General features: G+C 42.7%; 1 protein-coding gene across 2 annotated transcripts in view; it reads right to left on the bottom strand.

Moving 5' to 3' along the window:
• The window catches only part of MYO6 (myosin VI), a 108,602-nt gene extending 94,845 nt beyond the window's left edge, over window positions 1-13,757 (bottom strand). For both annotated transcript variants that reach the window (XM_071741513.1, XM_071741508.1), the window contains exon 1: window positions 13,674-13,757. The gene's annotated coding sequence lies outside the window, so the exon portion shown is untranslated. The remainder of the gene's footprint in view (window positions 1-13,673) is intronic.
• Between the last annotated feature and the right edge of the window lie 9,796 nt (window positions 13,758-23,553).

The raw sequence follows: 23,553 nt of genomic DNA on the forward strand, positions 1-23,553 counted from the left end.
CAGACAAAGCAATAAACACACAGGCTTCAGTCACCTCCCAGAGACCTTTATGACGACTTGAGGGAAGAACTCATGTTACTCTTTCTGAACACAATCATTCTTGATACTTAAAAAGTAGCCCAGCTGACCCAATTCACAACCCACTGAACTAAAACAAACTGGAACAAAACAAAAAAAAAAACCCACAACCAACCCACAGACCCATTCTGCAAAATGCATCAGGAGGTGAATCAGTACCCCTGTCACACCATGTTCATGGAGACTCCACCTCTCTTCACCATGGCTCACGTTCCACCCTCCTCACCAGCATACCTGTCTTCAATTACAGGGATGCACATTTCCTTCTACTGAAGGACACACTGTCTGAAGAATTATCTTATTATGTCTATTAATAAATAGAGGATGTTTAAGAGAAGCACTTGACTCTAGTTTAAAAGACTGAACTATATAAAACTAGAGTGTATTTTTGCCACAGTATCTCCCCAAACCAGATGGTATTTCTTTCTTCCTACACAGAAAGAAAATTAATAATATTAATCATCAAGGTGATTTCGGTACCAGTGCTCAGGTAAAAAGAAATTCACAACTTCCAGAGTTTCTGCTTTAGTTGCCTGACTAGTAAAAAGAACTTGCTAGCTATAAAGGTTTATTCTGGCAGACTTGAATAAACCAAATAACTTGGGAACAGCAAGGAAAATATGAAATTAATCAAATGTCTTCTCAAATGCCTGCACAATCAGCAATAGTAATTTCCTATACACCCTCCACAGGACAAGGAGAGCCACGCTTGCTAACCTCCCAGTGTCACAACCTGTGAAGGATCTCATTTTGTTAAAAGAACAATATTCACACCTGGTCTGGGCTTTTAAGATATAATAATTTTTAAATTTTTTTAAAACATGACAATATTTATGGATGCTCAAGTATAAGCACACAACAGAGAAGTGGAAGTACACTTCAAAAATCAAAAAAGCTTTGCAGCTGCTGCTCTATAAAACTCATTCAAGTTTTACTGGATGCTGTAATTCAACTGTGCTGTGTGATGATCCTCCTCCTCTGCTACAGAAGCTTTTGGCATCATTCTTGAAACACATACAGAGTGGGTGCTGTAATAATAGCACAGGAAACACTAATACACCAGGTGTGGCTTCAGAGACCATTCCTGAGCCACCCAGGAAGTGCTCTAACAACTACAGCAGCCATCCTGCAAGTCCTTACTACTCTAGGTATCTTGAACTATTTTTATACTGAAAAACATAAGGGAAGGGAGGACTAGTTTTCTGCCAGGCCTGCCCTTCTGTTGAAGAAGAGCAACAGAAAAAAAGGCTTTGACTGTAGCACATGATTTTCATGTTCTTCAGCCTTGGCTTCCCCCCCTTCTTCTAGGGTTCCCATAGTTAATCTCTTCTCCCAGCCTCAAAATGCATTTTTGCTTTCTGAAGAGAAAGCAAACTTGGAAGGTGAACCACATCTTCTCAGCCTCCTCTGTCCAGCACATCCACAGCTTTTCAGCCACTGTTTCAGGTTTTGCTTTCCCTACATCACTTGGCTGCTTCTGCCTATGCCACCCTGCATGGGAGGGATAGGCATTATGAAGTTTCTAACTCCCCAAGTATTTACTCTCATTCTCAAGCGTTTCTAACCTGGACTGCCTCCCCCTGACACATTAAGCTGCAATTAAAATTAGATTGTAAAGCACATCTTGATCTCAATACAGCAGTATAACCCACATTGCCACTTCCCACAGATGGTAGCTTTGGTCTAGGCATCATCTAGTGAATCCACATGCATTATGGGTGGCAAAAGTTATGGGGCTTTCTAGGGTGCTCTTGGCATGGTGACAAAGTGCTTCTGCTAACCCAGAAGAAGATCCAGTGCAAGGACCAATGTTAGTAGCTAAAGGAGCCCAAAGCAGCAGAACAGCAACCCACAATAGCCTGCAACAACAAAAAACACTTCTTCCTGCTGATTGGCATGGGGAGCAAGCACATTCTTCTGCAAGGCTTGCCAGGCTGTGCTGGGCACACACGAGCAAGTGTGCAGTGAGGAGTGTTCCTCCACGTCACTCTCCCGACCTCAGGCTGATGAGCAGGGTTAATTGTAGGTTGACAGCTTCCAAGTAATTACAGCACACCCCAGCCCAGAGCTTACCAGTATGACACTGCTCATCACCAAAACAGGGAAAGCAGAGTAGAGAAAAATATGGATTTTGATTATAACTCTTTCTAATCCTTAAATTTTGGTTCTACCAGATGCTCTGCCCCGTGTCTTCCCGCTACCATTTTTACTAGAGTATAAGTCTGGCTGCCAAGAAAAATAAAAACCAGCATCTCTTTCCTCCTCAGAAAACTGTACTGATGCAGCCAGTTTTACTTGCTCTGTTGTACAAACTCCATTTGCAACCTTTCTTGGTATACACAGTCCACAGAGAGCATGTGAAGCTGCATGCTCATTTGTACGCCCGACGCCATGCAAATCCTTCTCATTTCCAGCCAGTTGTGAAACACAAAAGGCAGGATATCCTGGAAGCAGCAATGGAGAAGGGGGGAAAAAAATAAAAAAAGCAAAAAAAAAGCACGGCAGATGTCCTGGGACACCCGTATTATAACCCTGTATTATAATTTAGACAGGGTTATAAATTAGACAGGGTTTCTTTAAGGGCAGCAGCTGATGCCTGATTCAGAGCAGCCTCAGGAAACCACCCACAAATACCTGTGCTTGAAGCACCAAGGATCCAAACCACACCTCCACAGGAGCCCGGGTGCCAGACTGATTCAGGCAGATGAACAATGAGCAAGACACAATGCAACCCAGGAAGCCAATTCAGGTGACATGCTAACAACATATACTGGAGTGTTCATTACATTTTACGCTCTGGCGAAGTCGAAATGAACACTATCACATGCATCTGGGTCAAAATTTGACTGCCATTACATCCAGCAGTGCAAAGAGGGGTATCAGCTATCAAGAAACCCAGGTCTGCAGCCCATGTATGACTATACCTGAAGCACCAAAGCTCCACACCAAGACATTCTCCTCCCACCTGGGTGGGGGCCATTGGAGGAGTGCCCCGGTACCCACACAGTGGAAAATTCTCTCTCAGCTACAGGAAGACCTTTAAAAGAACTCTTCATTTTCTTCCCACATTTTCTTCTTGTTAGTATTGAATTATATGTGAAGATCTTGACAGAAATACAGTAATTGAGAATGTGCTTTAGTTTTTCTAACTTCCCTAGGTACTAGTACAAGCTTGTAGCTTATATTAAAAGTTCAGCATAGTCCAAACACTTCCAGGAGATGCTTAAGGGAAGCAGCATTGAGGCAGAAAAAATGAAAACGCCCATCTTTTTCAAAGTCAGTAACTTCAAGACTGCTAAGACATAAGCTTCAAAAATAAACAGCAAACAACAACCACCAAACTTTGTTTAAATGCTTGCTAACATCACTAGGCTAATAATTCCTCGCAACATAAAACTGTTTTCCTTGCAGCTGTGGCTATTTTCTATTCAACTTGGTTCTCGTGTCTTCAGGTGTATGATAGTTATACAGTTTTTTCTTGAGCAAAGGCCTGAAAAAAGTAATATTAGATACTTGAAAAAAATCCTGTATTTATTACACAGATGTGCTTACCTCATTGCCAGACTGAAGACTGCTCATTGGAATTCTGTGGGTTTGGCTGCCTAAGAGATGTTCATCACAAAGTGAGGCCACAAATTTAAACTGAAAGAGCTGGTCAGATTAAACAAAAAAAAACCCCACAGGAGGCTCATGCACAGCTATATGTTGCCTGTCCAAATTTCTCCATAAAGTATGTAGAGTGGAGGAAGTAACAGATCCTTTTGAGAAGGCTCCTGCCTTATTTGGACCCTCTTAAAACTCCTTGGTCATTTCCAACAGGATGATGAATGGAAACAAGTGAAGCTGCTAGAGAGAACACACCGAGTACTAGGAAAACATGAGCAAATTAGCTTTCATTAATTACAACTAACCACACCTCAGCACACCTTCAGATGCCACTCCAAAACCTCTACCTGTCTTGGGGTGAAATACCCCAAATTGAAAGGCCTTACACCTTTGGCAGGCACACCTGGGGTCAGTGCCTGGGCACGTATGGGGATCAGGCAGCATCTTTCAGTTGAGAAGGAAACCAGAGCTCTGGAATCCAGCCCAGGCATGGTAGGAAGAGCGACCCCTGATGCTAACATGTTTTTCCTTCAAGCACTCAAACCAGCATTTTTCTTCCACTACTGTCTTCAAGTGTTCCCTCTTGAGTCTGCTGAGGTCCCTTTGGTCCTCTCATCTCCCCAGCCTTTCCTGCTGTGGCACTGTCCTTCAGCCTCCACGTGTTAAGAAGGAGCTCACCTCAAACTACTGCTCTCCCTGCTTCCCTCTCCCCTGCTTCCACCTCCTCCCTAGGGCTGAAGCAGCAGAGTCACTCAGCAAACACGCCAGCAGCATAAAGTAGCCTTTGTCCACCCTCTTCCCTCCCACAGGGATTCATAAAGAAACCAGGATTAATACGGAGAACAACTCATCTTAAATAGCCATTTGAAACCATACAAATTTCAACTTCCATCTAAGCAGTCAGTGCTTACTACTCACATAGATTCCAATTTTTTTCTAAAAAATAATAATTAACAACATCAGAAAATAACAGGACTGCATTTTTTTAAAGGGATGAAAAACAGTTCTCCTTTTACAGAGCTCAGAAACTGATCCAGGACAGAAGAGTTTACAACAGAAGCTGTGAAGGACAATTAAAAAAAAATAATAATTAAAAAAGAAATCTATGAACCAGCTTAATATCTTAAAACCCCTGCTAGACTGACTACTTCACTACTACATGAACAGACACAAAACTCTGCATCTACAGAAATAATGAAGCTGAATTCCAACAGTTGTTAAAAAAAATTACTTTCAGTTCCAAGTTAAAAGAAATCTGATGTCATATTTTTAAGAATACATATATGTATGGAAAATTGGGAAAGGCTGCAAGGATTTAATTTTTAAAAGAATAATCCAGAAGAGTATATGATCAACATATTATTTACATATACCATTGCTGCTTTGATGTTGTGTATATATATAATTATAATTTCACATTTAACATAGAAATACCCATAGCATCAGATGCCCTATCATCAAAAGGCTGCATTTTTATTTACAATAGGAGAGACTTACAGCCCCAAGAAAAGCAGCTACTTAGTCCACTGCACTGCAAAAACCATGTTCTGTGGGTGTTGACCTTTTGAGCAAGACATGACTTGTACAGCATGATAACAGACTAAGAAACTTCATGGATAAGATTCCTCTCCCTAGGATATTAAGAAATAAACTTTCTTTGAAAGCATGTAGAGCTTCAAAGCAAAACATAAAATAAGACCTAAGTTTGTTTCAGATTACCATCAGAATATAAAACCTATTTGAAAAAGCATCCTTTCCCTAACCAAACCTTAAAATTTATACTCACATAAGTGATCTAAAAAAATATATAATAAAATACTAAGGTGTTACACTATTTTTTAAAAAAACCTGAACATCTCCAAACACTTACTACAATATATAATGCAGTGAACCAAACACTACGTCAAGGTCCATATAATCTGAGATTGAGTGTCTGACCATGACTAATTTAAGATGCCAGAGTACTGTAACAGGATGGCAACTGAAGACAAAAGGTCATCTCACCATCTCTGAAACTTCTTTCTTCTTCTGTACATCTGCAGTTAAATGCTTTGTTTCCAACAGTTCCAATTCAATAAAACTTTGACAGACAAGCCCATTTCTCATTTCTCAAGAACTCTGAAATTTAGAACTTAGAAAGCAACACTCTCAACCACAGCCATGAGAAGATCAGTTACTGAAATCTATAAAAATCTATTAGAGTCTTCAAGAAATTATCCCAGCAAAGAGAAAACAAGGACAATAAAGTAATGATGCAACATGCACATGTATTCCCACAAATGAATACACAGCTGGCAAGTAAATCTATTTTTGGAAAAAAAATAAATAGAGGAGGAGAAAACAGGCCTGGCAGGACACTCATCAGAAGGCATGCCAACAAGTATGAGAGAAGGAGAAACAGCATTGTCCCTACAGTGTCCCTACATAAATAACACTGCTTGTAATAGAGCAGAGATGTACAACATGCTGCAGAACACCATTTTTGTAACCATGCACCTGCAAAAAAAGGCTTAATGCAGGAACATACCAAAAGCTTTAAAGCAAATAGCGAACACTGCAAAAACATAAACTTGTTAGGAGCCCATAAAGTAAGTTCATTTTTCTAAGGAAAAAAAAAAAAATAAGCCACAAAAGAAATCCTCCCCACACCTAAAACCACAACATGTAATAAACCCAAGTGTTTTTATCTTTACACAGTAATAAAAGTCCACGTTATCTGGGGCCTTCTGAAGTCCATGATTTTTAAATCCTTTCTGGCTGTACTGCTATGACTTTGAAATTCCCTACACGTGTTCTTTATGTCCACATTTCTCTCCGCAACAGAGTTACCGGAGGCATTTGTGTACCTTTTGGTAGAAGCAATGAAGCCTTACACAGGTTTAAGGGAATGCAAAAAACGCTGCAGTTTGCCCACAGAGGGTGAGCAGAAGGGGTAGCACTTTGCCACACTGTTTCTGCCTCCCATCCCTTCTTTTCCCCACTACAGGCTCCTGCTTCCCCGTTGCACAAACACTGAACTGCGGGATGTCCCTCTGCAACAGGGATATGGAGAAGATCAGGTCGATGGTTCTGATGGTTTCTGCAGAGCCAGCACTTCACACTAAGGTGTGGAAAAAGCCCAGGACAGCTGGGAAGAGAGCAGAGTGGAGGCTGCTGCCATGGAAAGATTCCCACCTTTTGGGGGACCAGCTGGCAATCACCACAGCTCAGCAACTCAAGAACCGAAACCTTCCAGGATCATTAAAATTGAAGTTCCTAAAAATATTTGTCAGATTCTTCATTCCTGAATGCCCTGATCCCTCTCCTGGAAACTCTGCAGTACGTAAGCAGGACTGACAGCACAGAAGGTTACTGCACACCATTAAACCTCAAACCAGCAGAGCAGCTACAGAACATCCTCCTCCCAAAACTCTCCAGTGCCTCCCCTCCAACAAGCAGAGCACCACAGCAGGCAGGTTCAGCTTGCCTGAACAGAGTGCTCACCCACCTGAGAAAAAGGAAGACACTGCAAAATAGCCATTTTTTATCATGAAGAACTTTGTGAAAGATTTTTATTGCTATCACCTCTGGCACTATAGAGCAGGTGTGATGGGTCGTGCTTGAAGAAATTAGCAAACAGTGAAGCATGGAGGAGAACTCAGAAGAGGGTGTCCTCACCCCACTGCAGGCAAGGTCTCCTTCACAGGACTGGAGGACACACTGCCCTTCTCTGAGCAGCTTCTTCTGAAACACAGCTTTTGCAGTCCCACCTTTTAGTCAGGTTGCTTTGGAGCTGGGGCACTAAGCGAGAACCTTGAGATTACTAAAACCTTGCAGAGTGTCACAGCAACAAAGAGACCACAGCAGATAAGAAGGATAGAGTTCTGGACATGAAAAATCACAGGCTCAATTTACTTAAAATATGAAACATTACAATACTTACATGACTTCAGACCAGACCTAAAGGATCCATGGAAATACTTTGATACAGCTCAGAAAGTCGCTACCACCAATATAATCAGAGATCTTGCTGATATCAGAGACATTTTTTGAGAAACACTGACTTTGTTAGATCCTTACTTCTTATTTTTTCCCCCCAAAATTTCAAATCAGTCAGCTGAATCTTATTAATTACAAAGAAAACAAATAATCTAACTATTTTTGCAAAAGTCAGCGAGCTTGTTCAAGCCATGTTACTCAAAATAACCACAAAGAAAAATTTCCTCTTATGTTAAAAAAGGCCTTTTGTTGAGCAATTACAAATCCAGAGCTCACTCAGACTTCCAGCTGAAGGCTCTGGGAATTTCTCTCTTGATTTTTCTGAGCGGACCAAACTCTGAAAGACACACAAACCAGTGTGTCAGCCCCATCTCTGGCTCATCCCTTCAGTGCTGCCAGGGCCAGGTCCCACTTTGGAGAATGGCCCCTTTACCACTCAGAGCTCAGGTGAGCTGAGCAGTGGCACATATGAAAAGTGAGGTTTAACTCCAGGTGCTTTCTCCATCTCTCAGTCCCTGGAGCAAGCAGAAACTACCCTTCATCCATCAGCTTGCAGAGTGAGAAGAAGCATTCAGCTGACAAGGAAAGACTCCTCCTGGCTTGACAGAATTGCTCCAGGGGTCACATAAACTCTGGGTATGCCCTGCAGTGCAGCCACAGCTACACTGATACCAACCCATGCTTACCCAGCATCTCTGCCTGCCCTGCTGCTGCCAGCAGCTGCAATTCACCTTGCAGAGCACCCTGACTGCAGGGCAAACACCACCTGGCTGCAGCTCACTCCCTTTTCACTGGGGAAAAAGTAAGAAGGGTGCTGCAGGGGCTCCCAAACTACCTGCACAAGGCTGTGCTCTTCGGTCCAAAGGTGGCAGCTTGCAGCACAGCAGCAGGGTTGAACCCACCCAGCCCTCCCTCCTTCCCTCCCCATCCCTCTGTTTTTGCATGCTGTGCAACAGAAGAATAAGCAGGAACTTGCTTTGGCTAAATCAATTTTTCTTAAATTGGTATTCTGTGATAGTTGCTTATTGAAGGACAGAATTAGCATGTTCTTTCCAATAAATTACATTCTATGAATTATGTACAGTCATTACTTACAGAAGTCACTCTGGCAGAGATTAAAGACCTCATGGATTTATCAGTCTTTTTCTTGCCAACTAAACATTAGAAAAGTGCATGAAGTCTGCTGATACCTCAGTTAGCTTTGCAAAACTGATATTTTGGCAACAAGAAAAATAAATAAAAAAAGGCTTCACCCACAGACTTTGCTCAAAAACTGTGTTTTTTCTGCATTCTTTATATAATTATAAAGAATATCATTATATGGCCATATTATAATATTATACGCTATTATGTGTCCATATTATTACCTGGAAACATCAATAGTTCAGAAACGGGTCAGTCACCAGTATTTACTACAAATGTTCTACAGTCATTCCAAGAAACAGTGAAGCAAAAACCTAAATAGATGGTATGTTGTGTTAAAATGTGTGCTGGTTTTGTCAACTTAATTTTCTTCATAGTAGTTATCTGTGTTTTAGATTTGTGCTGCAAACAGTGTTGATAACACAGGAATGCTTCAGCTGTTGCTGAGCAGTACTTACAGAGAGTCAGTCACATTTTCTGCTCCTCACCCCACCAGTGAGTAGGCTTGGGGTGCACAAGAAGTTGGAACACAACTGGGACAGCTGACCCCAACTGACCAAAAGGATACTCCATGCCCTACAGTGTCATGCTCATTATATAAAAACTGGGGCAAGAAGAAGGAAGCAGGGACATCTGGCATGATGGCATTTGGATTCTTAAATCACCAATAGGTGCAATGGTGCCCTACTTTCCTGGATGGGACTGAGCACCTTCCTGCCAGTAGGAAGCAGTGAACAAATTCTCTGGTTGCTTCACTTGCGTGCATGGCATTTGCTCTGCCTACTAAACTGTCTTTATCTCAATCCATGAGTTTTCCCATCTTTACCCTTCTGATTCCCTCCCCCATCTCACCAGAGTGGGGAGTGAGAGAGTGGCTGCCTGGAGCTCAGTTGCTGGCTGGGGTTAAACCATGACAGAATGTAAAGTCATTTCTATCTGCCCATGTGCAATTTAAAAAACAGATTAAAAATGAAGGTACATAAAAAAACAGACATTGCTTAACAAGTCTGATTTCTTAGGCTGACAGTTCTTTAAAACTGTTTCAGAACAGAAGGTGCTATAACGTTTGGACATAGTTCATGATGCCACATACAGTATATACTATAGCAGATGATTTATTCCATGGGTTTTATCCCTCTGGTTTCCTCAGTTCAAATCACAGCATGATCCTGCACCTAAACATTTCCTACAGTATTACAGTCTACGCTGCTAAACCCCAACACTTTGCTGTCAAATGCAACAGTTTGCCTCAATATTCTTTTAAAACCAAATTAAGCTGTTACATGAGGTGATCAGCATTAACTGAACGATTCTAGGTCTTTGTCACGGAAACTACATTTCTTTTGAGCACTAAAACTACTTTTTCCACATAAAATGAGGCCAGAATACAGACAGCACCTGAAGAAATCATCAGGTTCAGCCCCCCGTGAGAACAAGTAAAACAGCAGGAGGGAAGTCTTTAATATATCCTTAACACAAGTCCTATTTGACTTTAAAAAAAAAAAGTCACAAAAAGGAGATTATACAACCTCAGCTTGTTCCCATTTTCTCCAAAGCATAGCAGTTTTCATAAAGTACATCAAACTTTGGTACAAAGTAGCTTAATTTTTTCAGTACAGTCACTGACAGGACACAGACCACTTCCACTAATTTTAAGACTATAACATCATCTTGTCCTGTCATCTTCTTTCTTCTGGAACTGAGCTTGTCTAGCCTTTGTAGAACATACTTTCCAAACACATCATCTCTGTAGATGATGGTTTCCAAACTCTTCCTAAGTTTCTGTTGAACTGAGACATTTGTATTTCTCTTTCTTATAGGGCTATGGCCAAAACTGAACACATTCTCTTAACTTAAGCCTCACTAGTATGAACAGTTAAGTGACAAACCTCAACAGCACTGCATCTCATTGCTCATCATGATCCCCCATAACCCTCATATGTGATTACATGGTACCAAAGTCAGCCCAGCTGACTTTATTCATATGGATTATAGGATCTCCTTCCTGAAGACAGTAACTTGTGCTTGAATGCAAGCATTGAGCATACCAAAAACCTCCTGTCCACCAAAACAGAGCATTAAAACTAGCAACTGAAACCCCTGCTTGGTCTCCTTCAGCACTGATTCTGTTGATCAATGACAACATCAAGTACCACAGTGACCCCAGCACCATTTTAGCTGACTTCCTAGTTTGATAACAACTCATAATCACTCCAGAAGAATAACCATACAGAGTGGCTACCTCTAGACCTGGTCCCTTTGGCTCAGTTCTCAAACACTCCAGGTGAATAAACAATATTCCTAAAAGCAGTCCTACTGGGTCAGACAGCAGCTCTGTTGTCTCCACTATGCTGCCTGCAGTAGTCAGACTGAAATGCATAAAGAAATTTGGTAAATACCTAACAGTACTTTCCCAGTATATACTCCCAGGCTCCAGTTGCATTTCGGTGATGTTCTGAGCTACAGGAGGTACTCTGTACAAGTAAACCTTACTGCATTTTCTTTCATTAATCTGCCCAGCTGCTTTTCAAGTCTTTTTTAATATCCACATGCTTCAGGGAGGATTTCCAAAGCTTAACTAGCCACACACTGGGACAAAACCAACACACACCCCTTTTGTTTGTTTTGAACCTGCCAGCTTAATCTCACATTTCCGCATTAGCAAAGTTAGTCCCTACTCCACTTTGCCACATCAGTCAGGAAACCATCCAAATTTTAAAACCTCAAAGTTTTCTTCAGAACTTAACTTCAGCACTACCAAACAGTAAGATAATATAAAGGTTAGATTGGGTCACAAAGCCTTTTCCACCCCTGCACACCAGGTACCTTGTGCAAGCACTACTTCACCTTGCTCATGAGAACACTATGGTTAATGGGTCAAAATACTGACCCTGAATCAAAAGAAAGGGGCACAGTGATCCTGGATCCTGAAGGACACAGTATTTTGTGCAGATAATACCTGAATGCCTACCTGGGCTAGAAACATGGGCTAGGGAAATTAGTTCAGCTTACTTATAATTGCTGCAAGCTTATGCTGACATGGTTTTAATTCAGAAAGCTATTAAGCCTCACAGCAAATTTTACTGCCTTTCTGTCCGCACGGCTGGCTTTATAGTTTCACAGTCAAAGGCGTAACTGTGCCATCACTAAATAGTTTATTAACTTATACACATTAAAAACACATCCACTATAAAAACCAGCAAACTAAATCCTCATTTCTACGTGAGTAAAAACATTGCAAAAGTTTCTAACTTGTGCTGACAACTTTGATATTTACTCTCCCACCTCAACAACACTCAGTCTTCTGCAGTTATTTTATAAACCATACACTTCATTGTTAACTTGTACATTAGAACAGTTTTGTGATATTTAAACAAACATTGCAAGAAGACACTTGCTTATACTTTTAAATTTGCACAAGGAGAAGCTTCATAATTTCTATCGCAATTAGGCTTTTTTCCCCTCTATCATTTCCCTCTGTCCCCAAAAGAAAAAAATGCAGATGACATTTAACTCACGAGTCCATCCCTGCCCTGTTAATTTGTCACATTTGCAAGAGAAGGAAGACTGAGCCTCCTGACCAACCTTTGTACTCCAACAGCTGTAAACCCAGCTCATAGGCTGCTCTGCAGCCCAGTGATGCCAAATGAACTGTAAGAAATTAGATGGCCTCAAAGGTCTTTGCCCCCTGAGGAGAGACAGCACTCAAGTGATGACATACTACTTCTCTCTACCTTTGTATAAACAGGCTGACAATCATCAATATTTGGATGAAGTAACAGGTAACAGCCTCCTATTTACACAACTTGTAGTCTATTAATTTAGCTATCTCAATCTTACAGGCCTGTGGTGGCATTAGGATTTACTTGTTGGGAATCTGAGGGCCAAGTATCAGGCAAACATCAACAATAAATATGCTGCATTGCAAGCTGTATTCCAGGGATGGTCCATTAGGGGGATGAACCTTTTGAAGTTTTCCTATTCACTAATGAATTCAAGCTACAGGAACTGAGTTCTGGGTTGTAGACCCCACTGTGCTGCAAAAACACAGCCTGCAAAAGTACTTAAACGAGACACTGTCCAAGAGAAGATGCATTTCAATTGCACGAGTGGTCATACTGTGTAAAAAAAAATAAAAAATATGTATTTTCCGTGATACTGACAATCCTATAACCACAGAAATGTTTTTGAAACAAGGCGAGGGTCAGCTGACACTCAGGAGGGATGGCATTTCACAGAGGATGATACGAGGGGTGGGAGGAAGAAGAAGAAAAAAACCACAGGGAAGGAATTCCCATGACAGATGACTTTAAGAAGTGAACAAAAAATCTAAAATCACTTCAGACTGCACTTGTACCTCACCGAGAAGGTCTGGGCACGGCACACAGCACACCTGCCCCGAGGAGGGCTGACAGCGAGCCCTCGCCCCGCGGAGGGGTTCGGTTCGGTTCGGCCCGGCCCGGTCCCGCACCAACAGGTCGCTCCCCCGGACCTACCGGCTCTACCCGAGCCCGCAGACCCCGGCGCCAGCGCCAGGACGCACCTTGAGCGGCGACAGCAGCGGCAAAACTCTGCCCTCGTTACCCAGGCGTCTCAGGTGAGGGCTGCCAGGCGTACAGCCGCCCTCCTCCCTCCTTCGCATCCCCGTCCTCTCCCCAAACCCCTCACCGGGAGCCGATCGCACCTGCCGTACCAGCCGGGCCGCGCTGCTCCGGGCCCGGGCAGGAGGCGGCGGCGCGGGCAGGCGATAAGGCACCGCGCCGCGGGCAGGCCGGAGGGCCGGCACCTCCGCACCGGGCGGGAGGTGGACGCGCAAGGGTGGCGGAGGAGGATGAGGGGGCCGGGACCCTGCTGCGCCGCGTCCTTACCTGAGGCTTCTCCCGCTTCTGCTGCCGCCGCGCTCGGCGCCCCTCTGCCAGCCCTGCCGCCGCGGCTGCTGCGCTGCTCTGCGCCGCCCCCGGCCGCCCGGCACGGCACAGCCCGGCCCGGCCCTGCCCGCCACGGCCGCCCGGGACGTCAGCGCCACTGGGGCTGGCCGGGGGCGGGGGCTGCGCCGGCGAGGGCGGTGGGAGGGGGAGGAAGAAGTGGCGGCGGCGGCAGGAAAACTGAGCCCGGGCCCGGAGTCGTCTGACAGGGAGCCCCGGCCCGCAGCCCGTCCCAGGACTTCCCGCGGCCTCCCCAGCCGGTGCGGGCAGGGGAAGGCCGGGCGTCTCTCCGGCCCCCTGGTACCCGAGGTGCTGCTCAGGGGGCTGGTTTGAGGACGTGCCTTGCTTGGGGCTGAGGTTGTAGTCGCTCTGGTAGAGGCTGGGTTTTTCCCTTTTTTATCTTTACCAACTCAGTCAAATAAAGGGCCAGGTTTTGGGTTGATTTTGCTTTGATTTACCATTATCTCATAAAGAAACGTACAGAGTAGGTGGAGGCTCTCCTGCTGCAGCAAACCTCAGAAGTCTGAGCTTGTTTCACCCCTCAGAGCCCGGGCCTCCCATGTCCCTGTCCTCACCACCCACAGACAAGCACCCACCTTGGCAGGCTGTTCACAGGTGGGGGCAGAGATGCTCCTGCTTCATGGCAGAACTGCCCTGCCTCCTCTGACCCTGTGAGGCAACAGAGGTGCTGCCTGCCTTGCTGCTGACCTCTGCAGCACCTGCCTACACCCAGCTACTCATCCCAGCAGCTGGTGCAGCTCAGCTGGGCAGCATTGCCTCATCACGGCCAGCCAGGGTGTCACCCACAGCTGCCCCTCCCTGACCTGCCGTGCTGGAGTTCTGCCTTCCCTTCCAGTCCCTTGGCTTTATGAGCGCTCATTCCTCGCATCGCCTGCTGGTTCGTCAGCTTTCCTGTAAACACTTTGCTTCTCTTCAAGCAATCCTTTACGAGTGGCACAGTGGCCCTGACTGTACGCACAAAGCTTCTTTGCTCTTCACCCGATGGACACAGAACTCTCGTGTATTGTGCTGACAGAGGGAAACCCATCAGTTCATACTTCAAAATCCCTCCTGTTTTCCTTTATTCTTGCAGCCCTACCAATGTTTATTTAGCCTGTGTGTGCTTTATTGCATCCTTTTTGAGTCTTTGGACAACACCAGGGACACTGAGTAAAGAAGCCAGCTAATAAATAATTTAAACAAAATGTTTTCCTCCAGCCATGTCAACCCCTGTAGATAGGATAGTTATAACCATGCCTTGGCCTCTTTTAGGGAACAAAGAGAAAACCCAGGGGGCTCCCTAAGGAAAAGTTCTATCAAGGGTCAGAGTGGATGTACACACTAAAAGGAAAGTGGGAGTACACAAACTGCCTGAGTAATCCTGCATCCTGGGCAGAGCATGGGTGGAGTTAAATCCTGTGTCCAGATTAATATTCCCACAACTCCTGAAAGGTGCCATGAATTCATTTTGGTTTTTGAACTGTTCCACACACTTGCAAAGAAGCAAGGTGAATTTGACAGCTATGCCTTCACTTGATGTAATTTAGGAATGTTGAACAATTTTGACAAATCAAAATACTGTAGAACTTCTAGAGAATGAGAGTTTACCTTTGGCGTTACCTCTTAGGGGAGTATTTCATATGCTCAGCTTTACTTTTATTTGTAAAAGACAGATAAGGATAATTATATCTGGAAAAAGTAAATGACTGGACAACTAAATGAAAATGTAAATTTGCTGATTGAATAAAACTCCCTCTGTTAGCAAAACAGGATACTATGTCAGGAAGCAGCCAATAAAATATTTTAAGTTTAAACAAGCCAGTTGATTATATGGCACCAGGGAAGCCAAGCAGTGCTGAGCACTATCTCACTATCTGATGTGCTGCTCCCTTGTAGGAGGGGTGTGTATCTACTCCCTCTTTCCTCCCGGGGAAACCTAAAAATAATCTGAGGCACAGCAGCATCTGTTCTGTAAATCTTCTGGGAAAATACAGGAAAACTCACACACAAGTAAAATCTGAGTGTGAGAAATTCAACCTAAGAGAGAAGATGGAAAGGAAATACAAGGCAAAACATATTTTACTGTATCCATTGTGTGTATTTTGGGTCAGTAGGCAAGAAGCATTTCCAATTTAATTCCTAGGGAAGTTGGGCCAACCTCTGTAATTTCAGTGTAACTTTTCAGAACATCAGGAACAGTGTGGGTAGACTGGAGATGCAAAGCAATTTTTTTTTTCCTTAATAGATTTTTAAAGGACAGACACAATTTGAGGCTGTGAGAGAATGCAGAACACCTTTCACATCACCTGGTTCCTCCTGCCCCTCAAAATGTCAGGGAAGGGAAACATCAGTGGGAGAGCATCCCTTTGGAGCTGCAATGCACAGGTGAGGTTTGTCAGCATGGCTGTAACTCCAGAGCAGGTTCACATCAGGCCACGCTTGTCTGCTGTGACAAACAAGAAATATCAAGAACAAGTAATAGACATTAGCACTATCTTAAGTATGCAAATTTGATAGACTAGAGAGCCTAACAGGAATCTCACGAGCATGCCACAGGCAGGAAAGTCCCTGAGACAAAGCAGCACAACATTTCAGCAGGACTATTGACATCCACACGTGCCACTTTGCTGCAGCCCTGCTGCAAAGAACTGACAATATCCCAGATATCTGAGTTGTCTTCACTCCCCCCGATATTAAAACTGAATATTTCAGTATGAATTCAGGTTGTTATACATTATAATAAAGTTTCTTGAAGGGTTTTGAAAGCGTCTAGGGAACAAGTCCTGTGAGGAGGGGCTAAGGGAACTGGGACTATTTAGTTTGGAGGAAGCTGTGGGCAGGCCTCATCACTCTCTTACAACTACCCGAGAGGAGGTTGAAGGAGGTGTGTGCTGGCCTCTTCTTTGACAAATAAATACAATAGTAGAGGAAATGGCCAGAAGTTGCACCTCGGGAGGTTCAGACTAGATATTAGGAAGAATTTCTTTACCCAAAAGAGTAGTTAGGCAGCTGAATGGACTGCCCAGGGAGGTGGTGGAGTCATCATCCCTAGAGGTATCAAAAAAACTGTATATATGAGGCACTTTATGGCACACTCTAGTGGGCATGGTGCTAGGTTTTTGGTTTATTTTTAATCCTGGATGGACAGTTGGACTCTGTGAACTTGCAGGTCCTTTCCAACTGTGACAATTCTGTGATTCTGTCAGGAAAGTTGTCTCATCTTTGTTCTTTAGAAAGGATGGGCAGGTAAAGGATCACACTCAGAAAACCCTGGGAGGATATTATATATGTTTTGTCTTTAAAGAATATAATAAAATGTTGTGGCTATTTAAATTTCTATGAAAGCGAACTCTTATGTATAATTCAGTTGATCAAAATTTAGACCATTCAGTATTAATACAAAAAGGTAAAGGCTCTCACACTTGCATGGCTAGAAATTTCAATCCTGAGTTAGTTGTTCTCAGTGGTTAGTATTGTGAGTGTTAAATTTCTCTCCCTACACTTTATTATGAAATTGTAAATGCAGAAATCAGATTTGACATCAACTGCAGGCCTTTACTCTTCAAACAGAAAGCTTGTGTTTAAATCCTGCCAGTATTAGCTGGTTTTCCCCATGGAGTACATGTAGCTACAACTGTTTTACACATCACATGTAATGGGTAAAATTCTGCCTATAAAAATGGCCACAGGCGGTGTCTTAAGTCATAGACAATGACTTAATGAGGCCAGAAGTTAAGTTATTTTACATTGCTTTGTTGGCATACCCTAAATATATACAAATGTGACATGATTACAGTGCTATGTAATGTGGCTGTGTTAAAATACTTTACAGCTTGTCAGCATCAGCTCCTGGAGTTTCCTGGCTGTTGAGAATTTCAGTTTAGAGCCTTGGTACTCTCTAAAATTATTTCATATTTTTGCAATTCATTTCTGAAAAAATCAAAAAAAAATGGGCTTAACCTCACCAGTTCTAAAAGAGTTTTGGGTTTACCCCTGGAGGGTTTGCAAGTGTAGCTGTTGTGGCTGGCAATACAATGTATCTGTTATTTGTCTGGAAAAAAAGATAGCTTGCTGGTGTTTGCAAAAAGAGCATTTCTAACTGGCTTAAGGTTTAGCAGCTAATGTTCAGAGGCAAAAAAAGGACAAGAAAATTTGCTGGCATTTTAGCAGCAGTAAACTTACCAGCTCCAAGATGATGTTTCTTTCAGGATCAACCTTTGGTTTCTTTCCAAGGAGTCTTACTCTAGATAAGTGCGAATAATTTCCTTAGCATGTAAATTATTTACTGGAAACTGGTGTGTAAGCCTTATTTTATCTAATTCCTTTCACTTAGTGCTATAGCTGTCTGACTTTGACAGCTGTGAAGTGATATTTTTTCTTTCATTCTTTTATGTGAACACCTGTTTTTTTACTACACCTATTCTTTTTTAATACTTCTAATACTTTTCCATGAGCCACTCTTATTCCAACAGCTTTGTTCAAGATACAGAAGATTTTTAAGGCAAGAATTTAAAGTCTCTTTGTTTCATTTCAATTGGCAATAGCTTCTTATTTTTTGTTATCAAGTATGTTTGTTAGGGAAGGTTTATGGTTTGGCATTTCTACTCCTAGCAATGTGTGACTGGTTACTGAAACTGGGTTTTTTCAATGGAGGGTAAGTCTTTTGGACTGGCCTCATTTTTCTATTTTCTCTCCTTAAGGATAATTCAATTAAGCAAATAGATTATTCAGAATTGTGAGTAGCTCCAGAGAAATAGACTTGTATAAGTAATAGCATGGAGGGAGGTAAGAGGAATCTTTAACTTTTCCAGTGTTAGGGAAAAAGTCTTGTTTACTTTTAAGAGCAGATTCATTCCATAAACCCAGATAGCAAGGACAGGAAAATGAGATTAAAGTACCCCAGAGTAGCTGGAAGATGTTCCTAGATCATTCCAGTATGTGAGGACAGATGGATTCCATTCCTGGAGAACACATCCCATGTCACTAGGGAAAAGATTTGCTTTTGTTTTTGCTTTTGCAAAAGTGTCTTTGCAAAAGTATCATGGGCCCCAAAGTCTAATGCATATTAGAAGTAGAATGGGCTCCAAGAGTTTTGATAATTCATCTGGAGGACAGGGAGAAGCAGCAGTGTAGGAATGAGAACCTAGTAAAAGCCACATAGATAAAACACCATAGTAATTACCATCATTTGTTGGTTTGTTTGGGCTTTTTTTTTTTTTTTTTTCTTTTCCCCACTCTCCCAGTGCACTCTGTGATCACCTATATAGATTTCCTTATTGGTGATGAATAGTGATTGTCCATAAAATCACAGCAAGCTCATAAGAAAGAAATGTTTCCTGTATTGAATAGCTACAGATGCCAGGCGTAGGGCTGTTCTTCCTCCACAGAGCAGAAGCTGCTCACCTGCAGTTAAATGACCTTCAGTATGAATGTGGTAGATCACTCTACTGATAGCTTCTCACACTTCTTAGGGAGTGGAGACTTTTTTCATGATTTTTGTGGGGATATTATATACTGTGAGGATATTTATATATATTTAAATCTTTTTATAAAGGCCACTGCTCATCTAAGCATGCTCCCAAATTACTGTCTTCTGTTAAACATAACATGAGGACTTTTCTACCATTCCATTTCAGACATTTCATTTTAGGCATTTTTAGCTTCAGGTTTTGAGCCAGTCTTGGGAAAGGAAAGTTAAAGATGAGTGAGTGATCGCCTTGAAATTCTACCACATCTTTGGGCAGGGACCAAAGGAAGTCTTGCAGTCATCTAATTTACAAAATATGGGGATCCAGCTGTGGTTCTCCTATGCTTTGTGTTGATGCAAGAAAGACAGAAAAAAAAAAAAAAATCTCAATTACAAGGCAGCTTGAGGAACACACTGCTAGGCTGAGAAGGGAGATGGCTGATGCTGCTTAGACAATAATTAAATTCTGCAATGCTCTTGCAGGTGCCTCTCTCCTGTATAGCCCTCACATATCACTGAGTGGTCATTATACAGAACAGAGACAGTTTAATTTACACTGAATAAATCCACACTCGAAGATGTAGATTCTGCCATTGATACCCATCTTGGCAACCCATCCAACCAACTTGCCTGGGCACCATTTGCTGCATGAAGAAAGAATAAAATTTTGCCAGAAGTGGAGGCTGCCAAATAAGCTCAGCATTGTTTCAGCATCTCTCCCTTTTCCTTTGCAGTGGTGACACGTGCACTTGAGTGCTACCCAAAGCACAGATGAACTAAACTTGCCTCTCCACACCCTTTCACATAGGTGTACTACCTAAATTATCTTAAATCTCACCCCAAGTGTTTTACTGCTGGTGAACAGCCTGAGAGTTGGATTTTACACCCACAGTTAATTCTACCACCTTGCAATAGACTTTAAGTACAAGGTGAGGCAATCTTCAGTGAGAAGTTACATACCCACTGCACCATGACGTTCTCTCCTGGCATGCTTATTTGGCCCAGGGAGTGTCAAATTGCCCAGTTCTGACTCAGTTACTAAATCTGCTAATAATCTGAATCACTTATCTGTTCACAGATAGTTCCAGTAATGGGAACCAGGTGGAAAAGTCTAAAAATAGTTTAGTTAATGCCTTGTGAAACAACGCATTGGAAACAGATGCAAAATGGCAACTCAAAGGTGGACATCCAATGCAAATACTAGGAAATGAGGTTTTGGCATTAAAAAAATCCAGCTTTGTGCATTCAGAAGCCTATAACAGTCCTTCTTATAAATCAGCTTCTCAGACAAATGAGAATGAACTTTCTAAAATTAAGTTTGAAATTGAAAGATAATTCCTCCACTTCCCTGAACTCAGGGGATTTCTGGCTATATAAACAGGCTGCTGATGACAATAATTTAGTCTCACATTGGCTGAAAAATGAGGACAGTTTTGTATAGCAGCTAAGTGGGACACAAACGAAAGTGTGTCATATGAGCAAAAAGCAGAAATAATTAATAAAACACAATAGTTAATATAGTTGACAAGTTCTAATTTAAAGCACATCTAGCTTGTGTTTCCCCAAATTAGCTGCAGTTAAGTCATATTTTTGTTCTGCAGTCACAGATTTCTTTTGTCTGTAGTTATGACACTTTGTAACCATTTTATAAATGCTTTTTACAAGGCACTAAAATTCCCTATTTAATAATTTTAAAAGTTATTAATTTAAAGATCTCTCTGCTGAACAGAAAGAATACACAAATTATTGAAGAAAAATAGCAGGTATAAAAAAACTGCTGTGTTTTGCCTTCAGTTGCTTGTAACACTTTCACTAATCTTCAACTGCTCAGTTTAAAATTTTACAGATTAGGTTATTTACTGCAAATTGAATGTTATCTAAAATGGTTCTGCTCACGATGACCAGAAGCACTGATTAAGCTTTCCGAGAAAGTCTCTTACAGACTTGTAGTGTAGACTTATATTCAGTAAGCAATTTGTCTGAATGTGCCTTTTGCTGTTAACCTTGCAAAGCAACCAGATTTAGCCAAGCTGTGAATTTATGAGTGTTACTTACGGGCTGGCCTTCAGCTTCATCCTCAGAGCAGAGTCCATGGAAAGAGCTTCTGCTGCAGCACTGCCAAGGATTTCCTTTGCAGCCACCTTGCTCCTGCTAGGTTTGCCACACCAAGTAGAGAAACTGAGGGCAAGGTCACAGAATCACAGAGCAGTTGAGGTTGGAAGGGTCCCCTGGAGGTGATCTGAGCCAACCCCCTGCTCAAGCAGGGACACCTTCAGCCAGTTGCCCAGGACCATGTCCAGATGGCTTTTGAGTATCTCCAAGGAGGGAGATTCCACAAGCCCCTATGGACAACCTGTGCCAGTACTTGGTTACCCTCACAGTAAAAAAGTTTTTACTGAGGTTAAGAGGAAACTTCCTGTGTTTCAGTGTGTGTTCATTGCCACTGGTCCTGTCACAGGACACTGCTGGAAGCAGGCTGGCTTTTTCCTGTTTTCATCATCCCTTCAGGTACTTGAACAATTCAATGACACCCTACCCCTGAGTCTCCTCCTCTTTAGGTTGAAGAGTTCCAGCTCTCTCAGCCTTTCCTCATAGAAGAGACACTCCAGTCCCTTAATCATCCTTGTGGCCCTTCAGTGTACTCTTCAAGTATGCCCATGCCTCTCTTGTACTGGAGAATCCAGGCCTGAACAAAGTATTCCAGGTGAGGCCTCACCAGTACTGAGTAGAGGAACCTCCCACCATGTGCTGAGGGCTCTTCCCAGTGCAGTCCTGGGTACTGTTAGCTCTCTTTACAGCAAGGATGCATCACTAGTTCATCTTCAACTTGGTGTTCACCAGGACCCCAAGGTTCTTTTCTGCAATGCTGCTTTCCAGACAGTTGGCCCCAAGCATGTCCTGATGCCTGGAGCTGTACCTGCCCAGGGTCTGGGCCAGCGGGTCCAAAGGACCCAAACTTCCCTTTGAAGGTTCCCACCAGACCATTTCACCAGGCTGTTGAGGTCCCTCTGAATAGCAGTAGAATCCCTCAGTGTATCCACTACTCCTTCCAGTTTTTGTGTCACCTGTACCCTCTGTCCCATCATCCAGATTGTTAGTGAAGATGTTTGAACAGGACTACACCCGGTATTCATCCCTGGGACACACCGCTCCTCACAGGCCTCCAACTAAGCCTGGTACCACTGATCACCCCTCTCCAGAGCCAGCTCTTCAGCCATTTATTCAATCCACCTCACCTTCTGCTCACCCAGACTCTATTTCCTCAGCTTCTCTGCTGCTGAAGCTCCTTTGGCAACAGAGGATCACGAAGGAAAAAGACAGCAGTGGCCATTTTTCCTGGAGTGTTGATTGAAGAACTGAACTTACGGACATGAAAAAAGATTAACAGATGTAGAGCAAAGACTGGGAGAAGAACCAGTGAAGAAAGGGTATCATCTGGTCTTTGGAAGGAATGATAACAGCAAGGGACAAGTGGTGCTGGGGCAGAATCTGTAACAATCACCAGAACAAGCTCTCCCAAGAACAACACTAAGATCTGAAGTGCATCAGTATCCCTCTGCTGTTGGCAAACAACCAGAATTATCACTGGGATTTGCACACCTTGTTTTCATCTCTACGAGCAAGAAAATGACAGGATACTATGACTGCTTACAGAGTAGCAAGAATCAGAACTGTGGAATTGGTTCTATGAGTGACCACTGTATACTAAAAACCCAATTATGCAAAATATTCATTGAGCAAGACAGTTAAAAGCTTAAAACTTCACAGTAAAGACAACTACAAGCTGTTTGATTCCTGTTGTTCCCTTAAGAAGGTATGATTACAAAGATGTATTTCACATTGCTAAATCAATTAAATACTGCATTTCAGACACGAACACACGGCCCTCTGCTACAGGAAAATTATCTGATATTTGACAGCTACTTAAAAGTGTTTCTAGGGGTCACTAGCAATGTTATTTTCAGGTGCCCAACTTGAGACACTTAGGGTCAGCCTTGCAAAACAAGAAATCAAGTGACAGCTCAATACAAGAACCAGAGGAAGCCCTTGCCTGTATTAAGATCAGAGCAAAAATTGGACCACACAATTAAACACTCATTTTGACACTGGTCAATTAAATTTCAATCTAGGCAAACAGTCCTCCTAATCACAAAATCAGTTTCTTCCTTCAAGTAGCTAAGTAAACAACAAGTATCTTTTTAAAGCTTGCTTTTCAACATCCTCAGGTCAGAGTAGCTGGAGTGTGAATTTCAGCAGTTTAGTTGGAGTAGCTTAGCTCAGTCCTCCTTCCCTTAACTTCAGCACTCAATTTGCATAAGGAAGGTAACAGCATCAAGCAACTCTGACAAGATAAAG

The sequence above is a fragment of the Heliangelus exortis genome, chromosome 3 (genome assembly GCF_036169615.1).
Source record: "Heliangelus exortis chromosome 3, bHelExo1.hap1, whole genome shotgun sequence".
NCBI lineage: Eukaryota > Metazoa > Chordata > Aves > Apodiformes > Trochilidae > Heliangelus > Heliangelus exortis.